Here is a 23376-nt window from a genome sequence, read left to right as displayed (position 1 = left end):
AATAAATTATTTTTATCAATCTCACCATTTATCTCTTATCAAACATACGTAAACCTAATTGATCCATTGGTCGTTTTCTGGTATAAAAGATAGAAGAGGCACCGAAAATTTTAACTTTAAAATAACTAGGGTTCTTTTTATAGATTTAGCCCCATTTTTGACAGTTTTCATACAAAAAAATATTTTAACCGGTAGAATATCTACTGATTAAACTATAACCGGAAGTTGAGATAACGGGCCTTAAAGTACTAAATTACATTTCTGATTTTTACCAATTGAATATGAATTAGTCTACTGATTGATCTAAACTATTCAATAGATCTTTTGAATTATCTAAAGACTAGTCTTTTATTAACTAGGTTATGGACTAGTCTTTTGAATATTTTATGGACTATTCTAGGACTAGGCTAGGACTAGGCTAGGACTAGTCGATAAGTCGATCGACTGCTCTCTATCACTTTATTTAAACTTTACAATAGTTCTAAGACTAGTCTATACAATAGCCTGTAGACTAGTCTATTGACTAGTCTATGGACAAATCGATTGAATATTCTATCGACTAGTTAACTGACTATTCTATAAACAAATCTATGTTCTGGTCTAGTCTAGGGATTAATAAAAGGATAAAGTGCATAAACTTCGTTCATCAAAAACAAATTAATATTTTAAATCATTTATTAAAAACATTATCAACAATTCTGACATTATGTAAAAAAATGTTTTTTTGACAGCTAAGTAAGTGCAAAGATCCATACCATCCATTACTTTTTTCTCTTTTTAGGAGATCAAAGTTCTATATTTATTTTTAGTAAATTTTCAAATAATTTCTTTTATTATTTTCCTCAATAAATCTCTGTCTGCTGTTTAACATACATAATGTATTCATACTATTGCCTGAACACATTTGCTAAAAATACACTTTTGGCACTTGTCAAATGAAAATGAAGATTACCAAATAATTCAAGGACTTTTTGAAATATGCAGAAGAAAACTCAAAGGGGGCAAAGTTCTTTGTAAACACCCACTATGAAATGTTTGAATTTTTTTAAAATGTATTTTCAATTTGTTTGCAAATATACGCAGAAATTAAATTTCAATAATATTAAGGTTTTTTCAGAAAGTTATAATGCGTAGAAAAATATTGAATTTTTGCCAAATCAAACAAGTCTAACTAATATGTCTATAGATTCAAACATTAAGTTAATATAAAAGTTTATGGGCTATTAGGTAATTTTTAATAAATTTTGATGTGACTTTTGATTAATATCCATGGTTATAAATTAAAAGTTACATATAAAAAATCTATAACATATAAAGCTTTAAAAAAATAATATGAAAACGCTGGGTACTTATCCTGTATTAGTACTCTATATTAATCCCTGTGAGATGGTACTCCTCCTTATAATTAAAAATTATATTTTTTGCTATTTTCTTTACGTTTAACTGGGAATAGACAGAAAAATGTTTATTACTTTTCGATAACATCCGTTATCATATTTAAGAACAATTTGTTGTCAAATCAAGAACGAAAAGGTATATAGTAAATTATATATATATATGTATATACGGCTATGAAAATTAGCCATTATTAAAACGGTTTACATTGTATAGTATACTCGTTCTATTTTAGAGTTAAAACCACCGATTTTTGTTTGAAACTGTCGAGTTTGAGAAAGACTAGTTCTAGGAAGGATTTAAAGAACAAAAACACATTCTTTGCGTACAGTTCTAGAACATATTGTACGGTTGTATTGAACAAGTGAAAGTACTGGTCCATTGAAAACTCATTACTTTATCTATCTATCTATCTATCTATCTATCTATCTATCTATCTATCTATCTATCTATCTATCTATCTATCTATCTATCTATCTATCTATCTATCTATCTATCTATCTATCTATCTATCTATCTATCTATCTATCTATCTATCTATCTATCTATCTATCTATCTATCTATCTATCTATCTATCTATCTATCTATCTATCTATCTATCTATCTATCTATCTATCTATCTATCTATCTATCTATCTATCTATCTATCTATCTATCTATCTATCTATCTATCTATCTATCTATCTATCTATCTATCTATCTATCTATCTACATGTCTATAATAAAATCTCAAGTTTTTCTTAGTAAATTTCTATTTGATATCAAAATTTTCAACAAATTGACATTTAACATGATCTTACATTAAAGCATTCTTAAAATACATTGAAATTGTATTTCAAAAATTAAAAATGTATTCTTTCATTGAGGAAAAAAAACTACACACATTTTTCAGAAAACGAAAAATCTTGATAAAAGTTCACATGTAGCAACGATAAAAGCTGATGCAATATATTTTAACAATTTCTTAAAGAAGAACAACAACTAGATATACATTTTGTGCCAGACCACTGTGGTTTCAAATCAAAATTTAGGTGGACAAAATTAAAAAAAACTTCTAGCTATAGAAATTGGATAAATAAAGTTTTATCAGAAGCTAACAAATGGCTCTCCTCTAATACAGAAGGGGTTTTCATAAGGACGTTTCGTTTTTAAGAGAGAAACACGAGCGACTTGAACAAATGTTGGATAATATTTTGGGCAAATTTTTAACTAAATTTATATTGTCAGATATAAAATATTTATATTGTCAGATATAAAATATATATGATAGACAAGTTTAAACCGCAGAGTTGGATTCAGAGACACCAAATCCACGTAAAAACAATTTAAACTTTGTTAAAAAACATATTTCTTAATTATATATTTGCATATATCTAGCCCCACTGTAACTTTAAAAATAAATAATACAGTTCTTTTCAAACATTTTCTTTTGATTCTGAGACACAAATTCTATTCAAAAGGAGCTTCAAAAAATTGTGTGCAACTAGATTTTGATTTGAAACCACAGTGCATACATAGAGATACAACAATAATTTACAAAAGATACACTCACACACATCAATACGCATACAAAATGAAATCGTGAGCAAAGACAAATGGTATTATTTTCTAGGTTAAACATTTTTTGAAAAAAGCCCCCCAGAACAAAAAAGAGTGAAGTCATGCTCTACGTAGGTACGCCAAAATATCAGAAAAGGTAACGTGTACAAAAACAAAAATTCAACAATCAATATTTAACGTAATGAATTCAATTCGTTTGGCGTGTATCAAAAAGTTTTAATTTTTTTTTTTTTTACAAAAAACCGAAATAATTAGTAAAAACAACAACAATATTCTTATCATTAACTTTGGATGTCGTAATTTGAAAGAATTAAATCAAATTAAAAAAGTACACGTATTTTTTATCAGATTTCTTTTCAAATACAGACAGACATTTAAATTATTTGTCGATTACATTCTTAAGTTTTGAATTTTGCACACTTTTACTAAAAATACTCGTGTTACATACAAGTGTGTTATGAATTGCAACAAAAAAATGAATTTTCGCTTATTTTTATTGTGCCAAAAATCTATTTATTTTTAAGACAATGCCGTCCGTCGACAAACGCCGCCAAATCACTAGGTGAAGGTTCTTTTTAGTTATTTTAAAAATTTACGAAATTAGTTTATGATAATGTTATATTAATGATCTTTATTTAGTGCATTAGTACCGAATAATACTATTAGATAATAAATCATTTAATTTAAATTGATTTCATTTTCAGAATAGTGTTAATTAAAGATATTTAATCATTTTCTAAAATTACAGGAAATATATAAAAAGAACATTACGTCGCTTAAAAGTAATTTACAAATTCTATTGGTTATTGTACAAATAGACGGCGCCCCCATTTTTCACTTTAAATTGGTGAATTTTTTTTAGTAAATCAACCCATAGTGTTTTAATTTTTTGAGTTTACTTTTGATAAGATTAACTCAAGAATGTGAAGTTCATATAATAATAAATCAAAGTGGTTATTAGTTTATAAAAAAAATACTCATATAATAATTCAAAATTATATGATAGAATCTTGTTTAATATGTGAGATATAAACCCAATTATAAAATAATTAATTTAATTATATGTACATAGTTGTTAATAATTATTAAGCTTGTATCGTGATCAGATTAGCTGCTAACAGTTAGTTAGAGGTTATAAACTAGTCAATAGCAATTATAGTAATAAATAATAACATCTAGAAGATGCTATTAAATCGGAATTGCTACTCAATTAAAAAAATAGTGTTCCATTTGTCTGAGCATCCATAAATTATCCGACATTGCCATACTGTATCATACCTTGCAATATCAACTCATTCCTCTAAATGTTTGGAAAAATCTATAAAAAAACATCTATAGAGACAAGAAGTCCGACTGTTTTACGAGTAATTGACACGTACAACCACAGGATGAGCTAGTGCCGTCTCATCATCGCCCCCCTTAACGACTTGCAAAGAATACTCAAATGGCAATTTTTATAACTGACAGACGTTGGTCCATGTACAGAAACTTTACTCAAGTACTTGAACTATCTAATCTTCAGATCATATCTGAAACATTCGTCGACAACAATTCACAACCTCACTGATGGAATGACCTCTGCTGATTCGGCAACAATACCTGATGAAGTATTTGGAAAACCGAAATACAATTTCCATCAATTTGCGGAGAATTCATACTCACGAACATACCATGACAAAGAAGGGATAACATACATCCATTACCATTCAACCCGTCATACATAGGCAGAGGTAAGGTCTATTACAGTCACTCCTCTGAGGGGTCTTCTGATGTCTTTAACAGCAACAGCACCGAACCTCTCCCGGGATTTAGGTTTCAACCATAGTCACTATATGAACCCCGAAGTGAACACAACCAATAGCCGCCTACAGAACGAATCCTGCGTACCAGATCGTATGGTTTTCCAGTCAGACCCCGAGGCCTTGAGGTCTAATAACTTCCTTAGTTTATAGCTAGAGGTATTAGTAGCAAACTTTTTTCCCTAGGATTGCAATAATACCAAGGTCATACCGGTTCACCTGGAGGCGATCTTTAGAGACAAATAGCATTTTCAGAAGAAATCAATAATGGTTACGTTTGGCGTAGGCCAAGCGAATATCATCAATAGATTAGCTTATAGTCTAGACATTAGGCTTGTCTAAAGACTAGTCAATAAACTTAACCATAGACTAATGTATAGACAAGTTAATAGACTAAAACATAGACTAGCGTATAGATAGTCTATAGAATAATCCATAGACTAGACCATAGATCAACCCGAGACCACATAGACTAATTCCTAGATTAGTAAAAATATAAATACTTCGTATTGCTTCAAAGGTTAAAGCACTTTAAACGTCTATTAAAATTTCAGAAAAATTATAACAATTGAATAAAAATAAAAAAAGTATTTTTATTGAAATAAACTGGTAAAACTTACGTCATTTTTGCATTTAAGCCCCCTAAATCATTCATTCTTTAAAAATCTAAACATGTTCATAAAAATTTACAATTTATTTATTATTTTCTATCCTTAAACAAATAAATAGTTTCAAATTAGTTAAATGTGAGCATTAAACAAATAAATGCATTGAAATTGTAGAATTATATTTTATCAATGCCATCGTTATTACGTACATACATATTTTATATTATTTTTTATCAAAAGTACAAGAAATTACCACAAAAATGAAAACCTCAAAAGCAAATAAAAACATTTCATTTAATAAGAAAAACATGCCCTACTACGTATTCCGGGAATTCCAAGCGGATTTCATCATCTAATATTAAATTTAATAGGGGAAATCTTTATATTTGTAAAATATTTTCAAGAATTTGTTTTTACAAGAAATCTATTATAGAATACTAATAATTTTAGGCGGGACGATTGGTGTAAGAATGTGTGATAAATGTTTGTTTTGAACTCATTAAGTATGTAGTTAATCGATAACTACGGGAATTTTCAAATCGATATTAAAAAGATTGATTTTGTTATTCTGTTTGTAAGACATCGAATTATTGTTTCATTCTATTATGAATCAAAGTCCTTTAACAAATTTTATAGAGATCAGTCCATAATTGAAACAGTTTATTGTCAATAAATCGTTTTATAAATGTAGTTATTATAAAAATTTTGAGAAAAATTATTTCTTTTTAGTAATTAATCACTTTCTTGAATTCTTAAGTATTCGGTCCATAAAAAGTCCTCTCATATTAACTCATACTTGTTTTCGAAACAAAGTTCTATCTCACAACAGAGAGAATTTAATAAATAATACAGTAAATTATTTATTTGTCTATATAATTACGTCATATAAATAATATTGGCTCTATGTCAATGCAAATATTAAAATGATGTGATAATTAAATTAAATATTTAAACAATAAAATAACGTTTGTTATTGTTTTTCAACCAATATCTGTTAGGCTTTATGTTTGTACAAGAAAAATGTGTTTATATACAAAAATTTAGATAATTGTAACTGTTTCCACAGCAGCCAGCTAAACCGCTAGCATTTTTATATTATGACGCCGTCAAATAATGTTAAAGTGAGACTTCGATATTTTGCACGTAAAACCGTTAAATATTTTACAATAGTGCTGCCAATTTTTGTAAATAATGTAAGTTTTTTAGCGATTATTCAGTAAATAGTATTATTTAATTAAAATATTAATAAATTTTGTTTAAAATTGCTGATATTATATGTTTTATACTGCAGAAACATATTTTGTCTTTAAATATAACTAATAAATATTTAAAATTCCTAAGATTCTGTGTGAAATTTTAATTAAACTATTATAAGTATAGAAATAAATTGTTTATAAAATGTTAAAAATTGAATCGAATAGTTGCCTTGCAATTTTTGTTTACTTTTATAATATAGTGTTTAATTTCAGTTTCATAAGTTAAATGACATAAAACTAAAATATTCACGTGAATGGTTATAGTATTTAGCAAATATTTGTATAAATATTTATATTAAAACTACTTGTGTAAATAAGTATTAATTTGTAAAATATATAGGAGATTAGCATAACGCCAACAATTATATCAAAATTTTAATTCAAAACGCCACTGGGAAATATTATTTGCTGATATTATTATTAGTGTGGTTCTAAATGTACGTCCCGTCCCTTAAACGCTTCAAATGCGGAGTTTTCAATTTGATCTTTGTCAAAATCTTCAGTTTTTATACCCATATTATTTAAACCAAATTGGAGGTATCTGAGTATGTTCTTAGTTTGAGCTCTTGGCGTGAAATCAATATTGGTAAATACCCGGTAAAATGGTTAAACAGGATCTACCCTAATTTTTAATAATTGAATTTAATATAAACAAATAAATACTACTCATGAATTTAAAATTTCTAAAACGCATATTGAACCACATTGAACTTTATTCATTCATTTTTTTCTATTTGTTTTCATTTCAGAATTGGCTTTGAAATGGAAATACGAGTATTATCGAAAATTAGTTATTTACAATCTTACAAAATTATTGTTATCATGAGATGAACTTTTAGAGATTCAATATTTTTTTTCAAATACTAAGCATATATTGTTAAGAATTTTAAATTTTATTAATAAATATAACGCATTTGTCTCAGTTTTCCTGTTTATATTTAAATTTAAATAAAAATAAATTTATTCTAGGCAAGTTTTCTACAACAACTGTTTTCGAAAACTATTGCAATTTACAATACACATTTTTAGGAAATATTTATATGGTAAATGAATAAATAAATAAATATTTATTTATTACATTCAACAAATTGCTTTAGATATATGTATAGAAATTGGCATTGTTAAGACAAATTTGTTTAAACATATTCAAAAATATTGACATTGACACTTACATTTTATATTTGGTTCAGCAAAAAAATTCTGAGATTTTATCTGTAAGAAAGCGAAAAAGAAATAATGTCTTATTATTTAAAAAATATTTATATTTTAATTAAACATACTGTAGAAAGGAACTTTAAATTAGTTTTAAAATTCTAATTTAATTTAACAATATGATAATTGCAAGTTACCTCTTACCTATGATAATTTTTACAAAACAGTATGACAACTCTAACTATTTTGACATTTCTTTTGAAATTTATCGAGTTATTGTCAATTTTCACAGTTATATGTATGTTGTTCGTATATAGGGATGCCAATCGGGACTGGTTTTTAGAAATCCCGGGATTCGGGATTTTTAAATAAATCCCGGAATCCCGATATCGGGATCCCGGGATTTTCGGGATTTCTAAATCCCGAAAAATATAAAAAAATTCAAAAAATCTTAATAATTTACCGACAAAAATAAAGTTTTATTTCATATTGCAATATGAATACTCTTAGTAGGTGTTTACTTTCCAATAAGCATTTTGTGAAAAGAAAAACAAATTAATTCAAAGTACATACTTAGAATAAAAATCTTTCCATCCTAGGCACTGAATAGTAGAATAAAAACCTAAAATAATACCCATGATATCCAAATTTACAATGGTTTCCAAATAATATTTAAATAGTATGTGTAATGGGGATCCATACGAGGCTACATAGAGCACCTGTACTGCACCTATATCTCCTCCACCTTATATTCCGTGTTCACTAACCAAGGGAATTATCTTCTCGCCATCTTATTGACAGGTTGACTTCCATTATAGATATCCGATAGTATCAATGCCTATTTATTGCCCTTTTTATACCCTTAGTAGGGATGGTATATTGGGTTTCTCCGGAGTAGTGCTTTTGTTTTATACTGTCCTAAAATACGCTGATGAAATTTGAAATGATCGGGCTTTTGATCCGAGCCCCCATATAAAACACAGCTTTAAAAAAGAATTAGTGTCCACAATTCGCTTAAAAAGAGAACTGTCGCAATGAAATTCAGCATAAAACATTTTATGTAATCGTAAATTCGCCCTCCAAATTTTATGAGGATCGACTCATATGATGGCGTCCTTCCCCCAAGCATATTTCAGAAAAATAGTTTTTTAACAATAAAGTGCTAGAATATATGGGAGGCGAGGTATACATTTATTATGAAAACTAAATTACATTTTACTCTCATAACTGGTGTATGGGGTTATATGGTCGGCCTCGCCCGCCTATAATTTCGTACTTGTTATTTTTATATATCCGATAGTATCTATGCCTATTTAGTATAGCAATGAAATTTGATATTAGTAAATCCCTGACGAGTCAAAACCTCTCTACCAAATTTTATGTGGGTCGGTTCATAATTGACCCTACCCCCATATAAGGTCCCGTTAAAAAAATGTCTTTAACGCTCATTACTGGCTTAAAAAAGTATAGCGATGAAATTCGATACACATATGTTTCATGCGAGTCAAAATCTCTCTACCAAGTTTTATGTGTTTCGGTCCATAATTGACCCTACCCCTACATAAGGTCCCATCCAGATAAATACTTTAACGCTCATTACTGGCTTACAAGTACGAGTGTAGAGATGAAATTTGAGATAAGTAAATTTCTTACTCGCCAAAAGCTAAGAAACTTTTATAGGAACGTAAATCTTCCTACCGGAAAGTGTATGAACCAAAATTGGTCTAAAAAAATTATGAAAAATTTTATAAAAACGGTCAATGATTCACCCTACCTCTCATATAAGATCCTATCAGTAAATTTGATGAGTAATATCACCCTGATGTTTATAGAAAAGCATATTCGGCATAGCCGAATATAGCACTCTTACTTTTTTTTTTTTTTTTTTGATATTTCAGCTTGTAAGTTAGTAGAGTCATCTTAAGTCCAAAAACTTTTAAAATTCTCTTATTTAGTACTTTATAATGTATAAAATAGCGGAAAAATACTTAAAAATTCGGGATTTTAAAATCCCGGTTTTCGGTACTTTCATCGGGAATTCCCGTTTGGCATCCCTATTCGTATACTATGACATATTTTATTTGGTATGCAAAAATATAAATATTTTAGCAAAATATGAAATTTAGTTCAACCTAATAGTTGTTCAAACTTTTCCGCCCTGTCATCAACTATGATTTGACAAGTAATTGTATTTTAATTTGTATGTGTTAAAAACCACAAAATTATGATAAACTTCTAAATAAATAAACGTCATATTTGTAGTATTTTTATCATTTAATATTTATGTAATAATGTGCTATAAACATGTGTTTAAAATATTAATATTTTTAATGTACATATGTAAGAAAAGTTTTTGATTTCTAAAGCTAAAGTAACTGTCACAAAATGAGTCAACATTTTTTGCGCGAAAAAATTTCATAGAATTTTTTTTGTATTAGGGCTTTCAAAGCTTTTACTTCAGTTCCCTTTTGTATTTGCGCATGTTTGTTAAATTTACGTTGTTTTTATCGCTGTATATTTGCATAACCGTCCCTACAACAAAATTTTTCATTCATTTAACGTTGGCGTCAAATAAATTACTAGCACACAGAATTTGACAGAATTGAAAAAGAGTGAGTTCTACAGTTCAGTTTTAAGATTATCATATACTTTTCTATGTCAATACTATAGATTTGTCTATTGTCACGGCTGTAGTTTTATTTATAGGCCCGACTTTTCTCTTGTCTAAAATCCCGACTTTTGTCTTGTCTAAAGTCTTGAATATAGAGTGGTCTATCGTTCCGACTACTGTCTTGTTTAGAGTCTCGTTATAGACTTATCTTTAGACTCGATTAAAGACCTCTCTATAGTCCCAAATATAGAATATTATCTATAGTACCAACAAATAAACTTATCTATACTCCCGACTATAGACTTATCTATAGTCCTTACTACAAACTTATATATATAATCCCGACTACAAACTCATCTATAGTTCCGACTATAGTCTTATTTGTATTCTCAACTTTAAACTTATCTATAGTCCCGACTATAGACTTATCTATAGTCCCGACTATAGACTTATCTATAGTCCCGGCTATAGACTTATCTGTAGTCCCGACTATTGACTTATCTATAGTCCCGACTATTGACTTATCTATAGTACTGACTATAGACTTATCTATAGTCCCGACTATAGACTTATCTATAGTCCCGACTATGGACTTATCTATAGTCTCGGCTATAGACTTATCTATAGTCCCGACTATAGACTTATCTATAGGCCCGACAATTGACTTATCTATAGTACCGACTATATATTTATCTATAATTCCGACTTATCTATAGCCCCAACTATAGACTTATCTATAGTACCGACTATAGACTTATCTATAGTCTCGATTATAGACTTATCTATAGTCCCGACTATAGACTTATCTATAGTCCCGACTATAGACTTATCTACTGTCCCATTTATACTTATTTATAGTCCCGATTATAGACGTACATATCTATAGTTCCGACTATAGCCTCATCTATAATATAGATTGTACAGCTCCCGACTATAAATTTCTCTATAGTCCCGACATCTTTATGGTTCCAAATATAATCTATCTTTTGTTCCGATTATAGACTTGTCTATAGTGCCGACTTAAGACCTAAATTTTGTCCCAATTATAGACCTCTCTATAATTCCCACTATAACCCTCTCTATAATTCCCACTATAACCCTCTCTATAGTCTCGTTTATAGAGCTCTTTATAGTCCCTACTACTAAAAACATGTAAATAGGCTTGTCTTGACTTCTTTATAGGCTTGACAATAGACCTGCCTAAATATAAACTTATCTATGGGCCCACTTGTATACTTATCTTATTAAGGGCGTATGTTTTTTAAATGATTCTTTTTTTATTAATATCTTTTTGTTTTTAATCACTTCACAGTTCTGTAGTATTTGCATTATTTATTTGACTGAACAGAAAATCAGTAGGAGCACTATAAGTAGTGATTTTTCTGTAAGAAATAATAAAGTGTCTGTCAATATGTAAATATGTTGAACCATTGACATGCTTAACATGATTTAACAGTGGTTACTAAAAATGTATATTTTGATAGTAAAAAATTTCAATCTGGAACAAAATATCTTAATATTAATCCGATTTACTAGTTCCAAATGAGATTTATTAAATCATAAAAGTCAGAAATTTATATCAGAATATTCATACTTCTATATTAACATAATTAAAGTAATGATAAGAGCTTTTTTTGCAAAAAAAAACTTTGGGGAATCACTGTTGATTACGTCAAAGATAATGACGGATAAAAATTCAGTTGCTTCCTCTTTTTTGAATTCGATTTTTGCTTTATGTTTTTTAATGTGTTCTTTTTCTGGTGTTGTTGATTTTTTGTGTTATTATTATTACATATTTATTTTTGTTATAACTGTTCTTTTTTATTTTCATTATTCGTATTTACATATTTGCATATTTTTCTATATTTTTTTATTTGATTTTCTTGTTTTTATTTTTGTATTTACGATTTTAGTTTCGAGTATTTTGTTATTATTTATATTCATTGATAAAAACACATCATCCTCAGGGCCACTGTATGCCATTAAAAATAAAACACATTTTTTGTTCTATTTTGTTTCTTTGAATTTTCAAAAAAAATCAATAGAACTCATAGAAAGTGCATTTAACATGTTTATGTAAATTATTTTATACTTTTTTTAACACTTTTAAAACCCAGAAATTATAAATAAAAAACAACATTTGACCATATTTCATGGCGTGAACTTACTTGTTTAACGGTGAATGTGTTTAGAATAATTAAAATTTTTTTAAATTATATTAAAAGTAGAGTAAAGCAATAACAACTAAAACTACAAGTTTAAAAACGTGCCTCTGAGATGACGTCAAATTGAAATCCAACCCTCTATCAAAATTTTGTATTACGTTTTGAAATTTATTTTTTTTTTTTTTTTTTTTTGTTCAAGACTTTTGATTTATTCCGAAATCTATTTAATATTCAAAATAGAAATGCTAATGCACTTACCGGCTGAAAATGCGCCTTTTTTAAATAAAAAGCATTTACTAAAATTTTAAAGTTAATTGCTTTTTTCTTAAATAAAATATACTTTAGTGAAAATTTGTTTTTAAAATTTAACTAATTTAATAGTCATGTCACGATATGTTTAAAAGAAAGAACTCTATTTATCCTAAAGTAAGCTTAATAAAATGTATTTTTGAGTTAAATGTCAATAACCTTGAAGTGAAATAATAAGAGTAACAAAATTCGCTTCTATAAACGAGACTATATAGTAGAGAGAGAGAGTGTGATATAAAAGAATATAATATCTCTAATCGAGACTATAGGATAGAATGTAGTTGAGACTATGGAGTAGTCTTTTAGTCAAGACTATGGAATACTTTAAAGTGCTGATTATAGAGTAGTCTAAATTGCGGATTATAGAATAGTCTTTAATCGGTACTATAGCATAGTATTTAGTCGAGACTACAGAATAGATTATATGGACTATTCTTTAGTCTCGTGATTATAGAATAGTCTTTAGTCGATATTATAAAATAGTTTGTAGTTGACACTATGGAGTAGTCTTTAAGTCAAATTGTCTTAATTGCGGATTATAGTATAGTCTGTAATCGGCACTATAACACAGTCTTTAGTCGAGACTACTAAAGGGTCCCTAGTCGAGACTATAGAATAGTCTCTAGTCGAGCCTATAAAATAGTCTCTAGTCGAGACTATAGAATATCTAGTCGAGACTATAGAATATCTAGTCGAGACTATAGAATAGTCTTCAGTCGAGACTACTAAAGGGTCCATAGTTGAGATTATAGAATAGTCTTTAGTCGAGACTATAGAACATTCTCTTGTCGAGACTATAGAATAGTCTCTAGTAGTGACTATAGAACAGACTTTAGTCGAGACTATAGAATAGACTATAGTCGAGACTATGGAATAGTCCCTAGTCGAGACTATAGAATAGTCTCTAGTCGAGACTATAGAATAGTCTCCAGTCGATACTATAGAATAGTCTCTAGTCGAGACTATAGAACAGACTTTGGTCGAGCCTATAGAACAGACTTTAGTCGAGCCTATAGAATAGTATCTAGTCGAGACTATAGAACAGTCTCTTGTCGAGACTATAGAACAGACTTTGGTCGAGCCTATAGAACAGACTTTAGTCGAGCCTATAGAATAGTCTCTAGTCGAGACTATAGAATAGTCTCTAGTTGAGACTATAGAATAGTCTCCAGTCCAGGCTATAGAATAGTCTCTAGTCGAGACTATAGAATAGTATCCAGTCGATACTATAAAATGTTCTCTAGTCGAGACTATGGAATAGTCCCTAGTCGAGACTATAGAATAGTCTCTAGTCAAGACTATAGAATAGTCTCTAGTCGAGACTATAGAATAGTCTCCAGCCGATACTATAGAATAGTCTCTAGTCGAGACTATAGAACAGACTTTGGTCGAGCCTATAGAACAGACTTTAGTCGAGCCTATAGAATAGTCTCTAGTCGAGACTATAGAACAGTCTCCAGTCGATACTATAGAATAGTCTCTAGTCGAGACTATAGAATAGACTTTGGTCGAGCCTATAGAACAGACTTTAGTCGAGCCTATAGAATAGTCTCTAGTCGAGACTATAGAACAGTCTCTTGTCGAGACTATAGAACATACTTTGGTCGAGCCTATAGAACAGACATTAGTCGAGCCTATAGAATAGTCTCTAGTCAATACTATAGAATAGTCTCTAGTTGAGACTATAGAATAGTCTCCAGTCCAGGCAATAGAATAGTCTCTAGTCGAGACTATAGAATAGTATCCAGTCGATACTATAAAATGTTCTCTAGTCGAGACTATAGAACTTTAGAATAGTCTCTAGTCGAGACTATGGAATAGTCTCTAGTCGAGACTATAGAGTAGTCTCTAGTCGAGACTAAGTAAAAGTAGGATTAATCAACAATGAAGGAATGAGACTATGGAATGGTCCATAGTCGAGACTATAGAACATCCTTTAGTTGGGACTATAGAATAGTCTCTAATAGAGACTATAAAAAAGTCTCTAATCGAGACTATAAAATAGTCTCTAGTCCAGACTATAGAATAGTCTCTAGTCGAAACTTTAGAATGGCTTGGTAGTTTATACCTCTACCACAGGTATGAAAAAGGACATTGCCGCTCCTATGGAGTCAGACGCCGACCTGGATGTCGCTCAACATGAATCAGACGCATCCTGGATTTTGTTTCAGCCAAGAACATTCGGACTGACAGAACTAGATTGTACTTTCCAGCCGCCCTTAACATAGGAAACAGACGCTAGAGAGGTACGGTTATGTTGCCTAGGTGACCCAAGCAACAGTTCCGGACGGACATCGAAAAGAAAAACGACAAAGGAAAGGGAGCGGTAGCCGCCCCAAATTAAGGAAACAGACGCTGCCAAATTGAGGTCATGATCGCTAGGCGACCGAAGATGGTAATTTACCCCACAGCCGCTCTTAACATAGAGGACAGACGCTGTGAGGTATGGGGAGGATGGTTCTTAGTTTACATCCTTAGGATTCTTAAGCCCCTGCACCGTGACCGAAGACTCAAGGTGACTACCCGCAGCAGTTGATTAATCGGTTAGTTATTGAAATTATATTGCAAGGTATGGCGGACATCGGGTCATATTTAATGCTAGCTCCCAACCTCCTAAATCTTCTCTCATGCTTTAAAGAGATGGTTATACATATAAGATTAATATCTGAAAGCCCTTAAGAAATATTACTTTAAATATTTTACATAACTTCACGCTAGATTTTCTTAACTTTTTCATCACCTCTGAACAGAAAATAAACAGATAATTTCTTTAAAAACATGCGGATTTTATTTTTGGACTATATTCTATTCATTGATGAAACCGATCACCAAGCAAACTTTTGGGGGAAAAAGTTAAGAAAGACAATGAAAAACAAAAATATGCAGACATTTTAATATCGTCACATAAATATTATGAAAATTTGCTCGTTCATTGTGAGGGCCAAGCCCACAGAAGAAGGCGTGGGTGTTGAAAATTATTGGACTAGTTTATACATAAGCTTTTAAATATATTTATACACATTGTTTTTAAGTTTTTACTATGAAAACTAAAAAAAAATTGTCGCGATATTTTCTTTGTCCCCGAAAACAAAAATAAGCAAGTTTAGGGTGACGCAATAAAATGAAGAAATATTTGGTAATTTTAAAAGTTATTTGTTGAAGAATGTAGAGTTTTCTTTAATATTGCTTTACTTTCATTTAAAATTTGTTTAACAATGTCTTTTACATTCCTTAGTTAATAAATTTCGAATTAAATTTTATTTGCTAAACAATTTCTTGTTGCTATTTATTTTGTTAATAAAATGTAATTGTTATTACAACAAAGTGTCAGAATCTTAGGAGCGGCACATAAATCTTCTGTTTTAATATCCTCGTGTTATAAATGACACGATATTGTATAGTAGACCTGCTCTTGAAAAATGGATTTAATCTGAAAAGGGGTTTTAATTTGTTCTAAAAAGAATTTTGTGAAGAATTTGAGATTAATTAGGTAACGAGAATCGGGGTCGAAAATCGTCTGAATATTGTAAACTGGGATTTTTTTGAATTTGTTGTCATTTGGACATATTTTGAACTCATAATAATCCCACGCCCACCTTGAAGCGTGTTCTGAAGCAAGAACCATATTCTCAAGCAATTTTTTCCTTCATGAGTACTTTTTTTCTCCATAAAAATCTAGTAAACAAATGTTTAAATGTGATCCATGGTTTAATCTAGAACCCACACTAATTCTCTTCCAGATTATAGTTAGAAATCTGAAAAGTATTTCTGTAATTGACTAAAGTCCCCTGAGAGGGCCGTCTTTCAGAATAGCTCAGAAATATCATATAAATAATGATGGAATGTTAGAAAAAACTAAATTTCATAATAGTCACTCACCTAAATTCTATGAAGATCGAAGGGTTCTAGGACTACTACATATTCTATTATTGTTTTCTTTGAGAAAATTAAAACCCTCCCTGACAAATCAATATTTTTAGGGCATATCTACTAAACACAGATAAAAGATCACGAGGATATCTAATGATGATGTAGTGAATGTGTAGGACTTACTATGACACTAACCATATTCCCAACCCACACGAGTACATATTCCAAATGCAACACGGCCATGAAGTGAAAGTAATATTAAATATATTTTAATGTAATTCTTGATATTACGTCAATAAATAAAAGAACAAATTACTGAATATGTAAAAAGTAAGCGGAAAATGACAAACAGAACAAAAAAAGTGTTACAAGTGTAAAGAAAATTAAAAATTTTAAATTGCGTTGCAATTTTTTTCAAAATAACGGAAACCAAGATAAGATTAGAAAAAAAAGTTGAACATTTTGAAATGTCTCTAGATGTTTAAGTCTAATTGATTTTTTATCAAGTAAGTAATACCAAGAAAAACTTAATTATTTCCATTTTATTATATAAAACAAACATTAGTTTTAAAGGGGTATTTTTCTCTGTTCACATTAAAAATAAATTTATTATGTTAAATAAAAGAAAAATTAAATACATTCGTTACATTTTGTAGTTTTTTTTGAAAACTTTCTAAAACGCAAATAGTTTTGTAATATTTTCATAGAAATGAACCTTTAATAACAAAATGGTTTATATCAAACCAACGACCAAAAAAAAAAAATTATTTTAATTTTATTACACAAAAATTATTTCACGGTATTTTGGTCTAGAAAAATATAACACAAAACACACATCATTATACAATATAAACACAATATGTTTTGGACTAAAAATAATTTATTTTAATAATAACTAATAATAGTCGTAAAAATAATTGGTCTTATTATTTGTAATCTTTATTATTTGCACATTGTATTGTGGTATGTAATATAAACAAATAGTATTTTGGTATCATGTGTGTGGATTTATTTACAGTACTGTACCACCAATGAATGACAACTTGCATCATTTAAATATAAATTTATATAATTTTTTATTGTACTGTTTCTTACCATTGTCCATATTTGTTAGTTTTGGTTGAGTCTTGTGGTTGGTGTAGATTGACACTTTGTTTTTCAGTTGTCATTTAATGATATTTTTTGTGCTTGTGTTTTATAGTTTCATTTAATTTTAAGGTTTATGCACCCACCACCTCCAACTAAAACTAAACATCGTAAATATTTAACAGGATGACAACAATTAAATGTGACTGATAATTATCTGATGATGTAGTTATAGATTATAATAATGACCGGTGTATGTCATACACCTGGTAGTTGTCAGAACCAGTTTTTGAAATACACTGGTTAACAGTAGTTTTGTTACATGTTAACATATCCAGTCTGATCAATATTTTTTTCATAACAATTGAGTATTTATTCCTTAGGGCGCCGGTTTCTGTTGAAGATAACCTATATTCTTTGTTTAAACCTAGTTTAATCTATATTTTGTGTGTTTTCAGTAATCACTTACGTTGTTTATTATATCAGTTTAGTTTAACACAATCAACAAAAACAATACAATAATCAATTCGGAAGAAGAAAAACATAATTGTTTTAGTAAACAGTGCTTTGTTTTATGAATATTATTATTGTTTTAAATGTTTATTTGATTTTTTCTAAAATTTTTCATTCAACAAAAGTAATATTTGCTAAAAACAGCTGTTCATTGTTTATATTTTTGGCTGAAAAGTTGGCAATACTAACAAAGTTAAATCGATAACTAAAAAAAACACAATAATTTAAAGTCCGCGGAATGCGGATGTGGAGAGGACAGTGAAACTCTTGAGCACTTTCTTTGCCACTGCCAGGCATTCGTCGAAGTTAGATCCAAGTATCTTGGAAGTGAGGAAATAACATTCCTGACTAACACTGATTGGATGATTCTTAGGTATTACGTTCAGGAAACTGAGTTTATGAACACTGAAAAATAATTCATTCAGTTCCCTTTGAGTTTTTTTTTCATGATAAGGAGCGCACAACAGACCCGATACTGGCCTAGGTGTATTTCTTCGGATTTGGTGTAGTATACATCCTCCTATCAACCTATCTACCTACCTAAGTCCGCCTAAATTAGTTTCGAGTTTAAGCTAACAGCAAGTTAAGCTTAGTTTATCTTGTTCTCTACTGTATCTGTACTTCGAGAAAGTCATATAACTATTTGTAGATTATGACCACAATTCTTAAACTCATCTATGCATTACTAGTTTAGATTAAGAGGTGTCATAGGTTTTCCTCTGCAAAGAGTACATTCGTTATAAATCAGGTTATACATTCGTTTTTGTTGTTGTAAAAGTTTCGCTGTTACTTCGTTGACAATCTTTGGCAGATTGGGATTCATTTCGGAGTGGAAAACCAATTGTCTTGTTAAAAGATCTTCACTGAAAACAAAATAAACTTCCGGTTGATACAGCTGTTTCTGATTTTACAGTATTTAACCGTTTGGGAATCGGTTTGATCCAGAGCGCGGACCCAATTGGCTTGGAAACGATTGAAATAGTTTGTTTTTTACATTTGCCTCCGTTTGTAGCCTACTAAGTTACGGACTGGTTTTATGTCCGAAAATATTAGTCTATAGTCACTCATGTACATATTCTCGCTTTTAGGTTTTTTGAACATCGAAGAAGTTACTTCAATCTTCTAACCAATATATACGTACTTCCAGCGTTTTAGGCTAAAAAAATCATATACAACACATGATTTCCGAAAATGTCCCTACAATAAACTTCAATACTGTTCAATTTTAGATTCCGCGGAAAATGAGGCATTGTTAGTTCCTATTTATTCCGGGCATTGTTAGTTCCTATTTATTCCGGGATGCAATAACATTAAGATGCAGAAAAATAGGTCCTATTGGAACAAAATCTTTGTTGCTACATTCATAAACGATTATAATCTAAACGACAAAATACAATAATTTTGTGAGAATCGGAGCAGTATAGAATGTAACGAAAATGTTCGATATTGGAGGCTTTAGCATTGGTCAATATATCACCCAGAGGACTCAATATGGATCAGCTATTTAGTCTTGTAAACTTACACAACCTTATGTACCTAGTCATCCTTAAAATTAAACTAAAATTTCAGAAGTATGTCAGGAATCGTTATGCTGTTAAATTCCTTAAAATAAATAAACATGTGTAATAAATATTCAAAATTCAACCGAAAATAACACAATTTTTCCCACACAATTAAATATTGTCTCTTATAAATTGGCCCACCCCTGTATAACTAATTTTATGAGTACATTTATAATTTAAATATACAAACACGTGTATTTTTGAAAATATTACAATGTTGTGTCAAAATAATTACACTTCATAAAAGACAGGTGTAATGTAGAGGTAGGTAGTAGTTCGTATAACATAATAATAATACGTTATTTTACGCATTAGCAACCCTCAAAAAGAGTAAAATTTCCATTTTAAATATTATAATTATGTATTAGGGTTAAAAGGAAAATTATTTTAAAAAAATTTCCATACGAGTTCTTAAATTAAAACATGTTTATTTTCGTGCCACTTTTACTCCTTTCAAAGTGGTCATTTTCTCTTTATTTACGTCTGACTTTCTTTGCTCTTTCTTAAACCGTTATAATTCGTACTCTTGGATTTGACGTTAAATTGAGTGACAAATCTTTTAGGACTTATTCAACATGTGTAACGAATAACTATCAAAATGTCTAAAGGAATTGCAAGAATAAAAGAAAAAGTCAAGAAAAAGAAAGTCTTGAACTATACAAATTAAACCAAAAAAAAATGAAAACAAACCGTAAAAATGTTAAATGAAATTCAAATAAAACTGTACTTTTTGACAACGTGAAAAATTCCCTTTAACGCCCACATGTTTTCACTGCAATTAGATACAATGAAAAACAATGGAAATAAAAATAAAACAGGTAATTTGGCTACATTGAGTCTTAAATACCAAAACAAATTGTTAGCAGTATCGGGCAAAGGTCAAACAATGAAAACATTATTTTAGTTAAAATGGAACAGAGACACACTACAATGTAAAAGGAAAAGAATTAAACAATCAAACTATTTGTTAAAAACACCATACAGTGCGACACACAAAAACACTTTGTCAGGAAAAACCTAAAAACATATAACTTTGTGTTTTCTTATTTTCTTCTATTTATTTTCTTAATAAAACAAACACAAGCCATGTACCTATATGACCGAGATGGAACATTTAATACATTGCACAAACCTTAGGTCTCTGAACTGGCTTAAGACATTTAGTCAAGTTCAGAAAATGTAAATATTTGACAACCGGTTACAAATTACTGTTTAACCTAATTTTTCTCTCTTCCTCGTATTCGCCAAATCATCATAGTTAAAATCCATAAATCATTAATTAATTTGAGTTCATTAACATTTCAAAAATATCAATTTTCCAAGCCTGGTATGTAGTAAACTTGTCCATGAGACAATTAAGATTTATGGACTTAAACAAGCAAATAGTATGAACGTTGGCCAACAGATTTGAAGAGGCAGACAAACGGAAGAGAGCCAAACGTCCGAACAGAAACCATGTCTTCTTTAATTGAAATCCAAATCAGGCATGGAAAATTTAGTACTTTAGTAATTGTTAAAATCGAAAAATCCCGCATTACTCCCACGATTAGTATATAGTCTAGTCTACAGTCTAGTCTATAGTCTAGTCTACAGTCTAGTCTATAGTCTAGTCTATAGTCTAGTCTATAGTCTAGTCTATAGTCTAGTCTATAGTCTAGTCTATAGTCTAGTCTATAGTCTAGTCTATAGTCTAGTCTATAGTCTAGTCTATAGTCTAGTCTAGTCTATAGTCTAGTCTATAGTCTAGTCTATAGTCTAGTCTATAGTCTAGTCTATAGTCTAGTCTATAGTCTAGTCTATAGTCTAGTCTATAGTCTAGTCTATAGTCTAGTCAATAGTCTAGTCTATAGTCTACTTTATAGTCTAGTCTATAGTCTAGTTTATAGTCTAATCTATAGTCTAGTCTATAGTCTAGTCTATAGTCTAGTCTATAGTCTAGTCTATTCTATAGTCTAGTCTATTCTATAGTCTAGTCTATTCTATAGTCTAGTCTATTCTATAGTCTAGTCTATAGTCTAGTCTATAGTCTAGTCTATAGTCTAGTCTATAGTCTAGTCTATAGTCTAGTCTATAGTCTAGTCTATAGTCTAGTCTAGTCTAGTCTATAGTCTAGTCTACAGTCTAACCAAGTCTATAGTATTGTCTACTGTCTACGTAGTCTATATACATATGTCGAGTAGAATATACTATATTCTACAGTCTAGTTTATAGCCTTGTCTATAGGCTAATCTGTAGTCTAGCCAGCATCCTAGTCTATAAAACCTAGTCTATAATATAGTATATAATCTCGTCTATAGTTTAATATATATTCTAGTCTAGTCTGTAGTCTAGCTTATAGTCTAGTCTGTAGTCTAGCGAAAAATTAGTACTTATAGCCTAAATAGTACTCTTTCTGTTATATGTTAGTACTATTTCAGAATTTAAATTTTCCATGTCTGAACCAAATACAATTATGAGAAAATACTTGTGTTGTCGTTGTTTGGATCTTAACCTTTGTAAGGCAAATGTGATTTTGAACTTTCTTTTAATGCAACAAAAGAAAAAATCACAATCACAAAGATAATAAGTTGAAATGAGATAAATAAGGATGGCCAGGATGACGACTCTAGGTTACACTATAGATATTCAATAGGAAATATTGGGGAACTTCGGGTATTTTAAAGCAAACATTTATCGAAATTAGGTTGCATTAGGTAAGATTTTTCAACTTTTTTAAATTTCCGAAATTTCAATACTTTTGTAAATAATTTTCGAGAATTCGGAAAACACTATACCTAAATAAAGAAAATTTTTTTTTATTCATTAAAGGAAAATTTGGAAAATGTTCGAAACTATTAATTTCAATATTCAGTTGCGTCAATATCTATGTTTAAATATTAAAATTCATAACGTCCACTTTTTATTATTTCCATATTTGACACTTTTTCTTAAAACGGCTCAAATGTCAAACACTCCAAAATCACAAATATTGCTTAAAGTAGCGTACCGTATAATGTAAAAACATTATGCATAATGCAACAGAGAACGGCAATTTATTAGGATTTAATTTCACATCCCTTTTTTTTACTAATTTTTATATATTATTTCCCATTTTATTATTTATTTAATCAATATTTGTTTATTTGAACTTACATTTTGTACTCGTTGATATTTATGTATATTGTTTGAAATACAATAATTATTAATTATTTTTATTGATACGAGTAAGAATTGTATATTCCTTTTAGCACTTTTTTATTAATTTTTAATAAAAGTTCTTTTTTAATATTTTTTCTTTTATGAATTTAATTAAACAATTTTTTAAGCAAATTAAATCAGTTTTTTATTAGATTTTTTATTTAAATATAAAATCCCTTTAACACATGGTTTGTTGTAATATATATTTTTTTTTTGTTCTTCTTCCTTTTTTAATTACACTAAAATTAATTCTCGGTTAAAATTTTATTAGAACCGAACGCCACCGAAAACCGTCATAAACTGAATGTTGAA

The 23376-nt window shown here is 29.4% G+C and overlaps 1 pseudogene; it reads right to left on the bottom strand.

Moving 5' to 3' along the window:
* The window catches only part of LOC119610591, a 40934-nt pseudogene extending 17558 nt beyond the window's left edge, over positions 1-23376 (bottom strand).

The sequence above is a fragment of the Lucilia sericata genome, unplaced genomic scaffold (assembly GCF_015586225.1).
Source record: "Lucilia sericata isolate MDLA Ls3-8-SP2 unplaced genomic scaffold, ASM1558622v1 Contig001241F_arrow, whole genome shotgun sequence".
NCBI lineage: Eukaryota > Metazoa > Arthropoda > Insecta > Diptera > Calliphoridae > Lucilia > Lucilia sericata.
The sequence above is the reverse complement of the archived record's forward strand: the minus strand, read 5'-3'. Positions and strand labels throughout refer to the sequence as shown.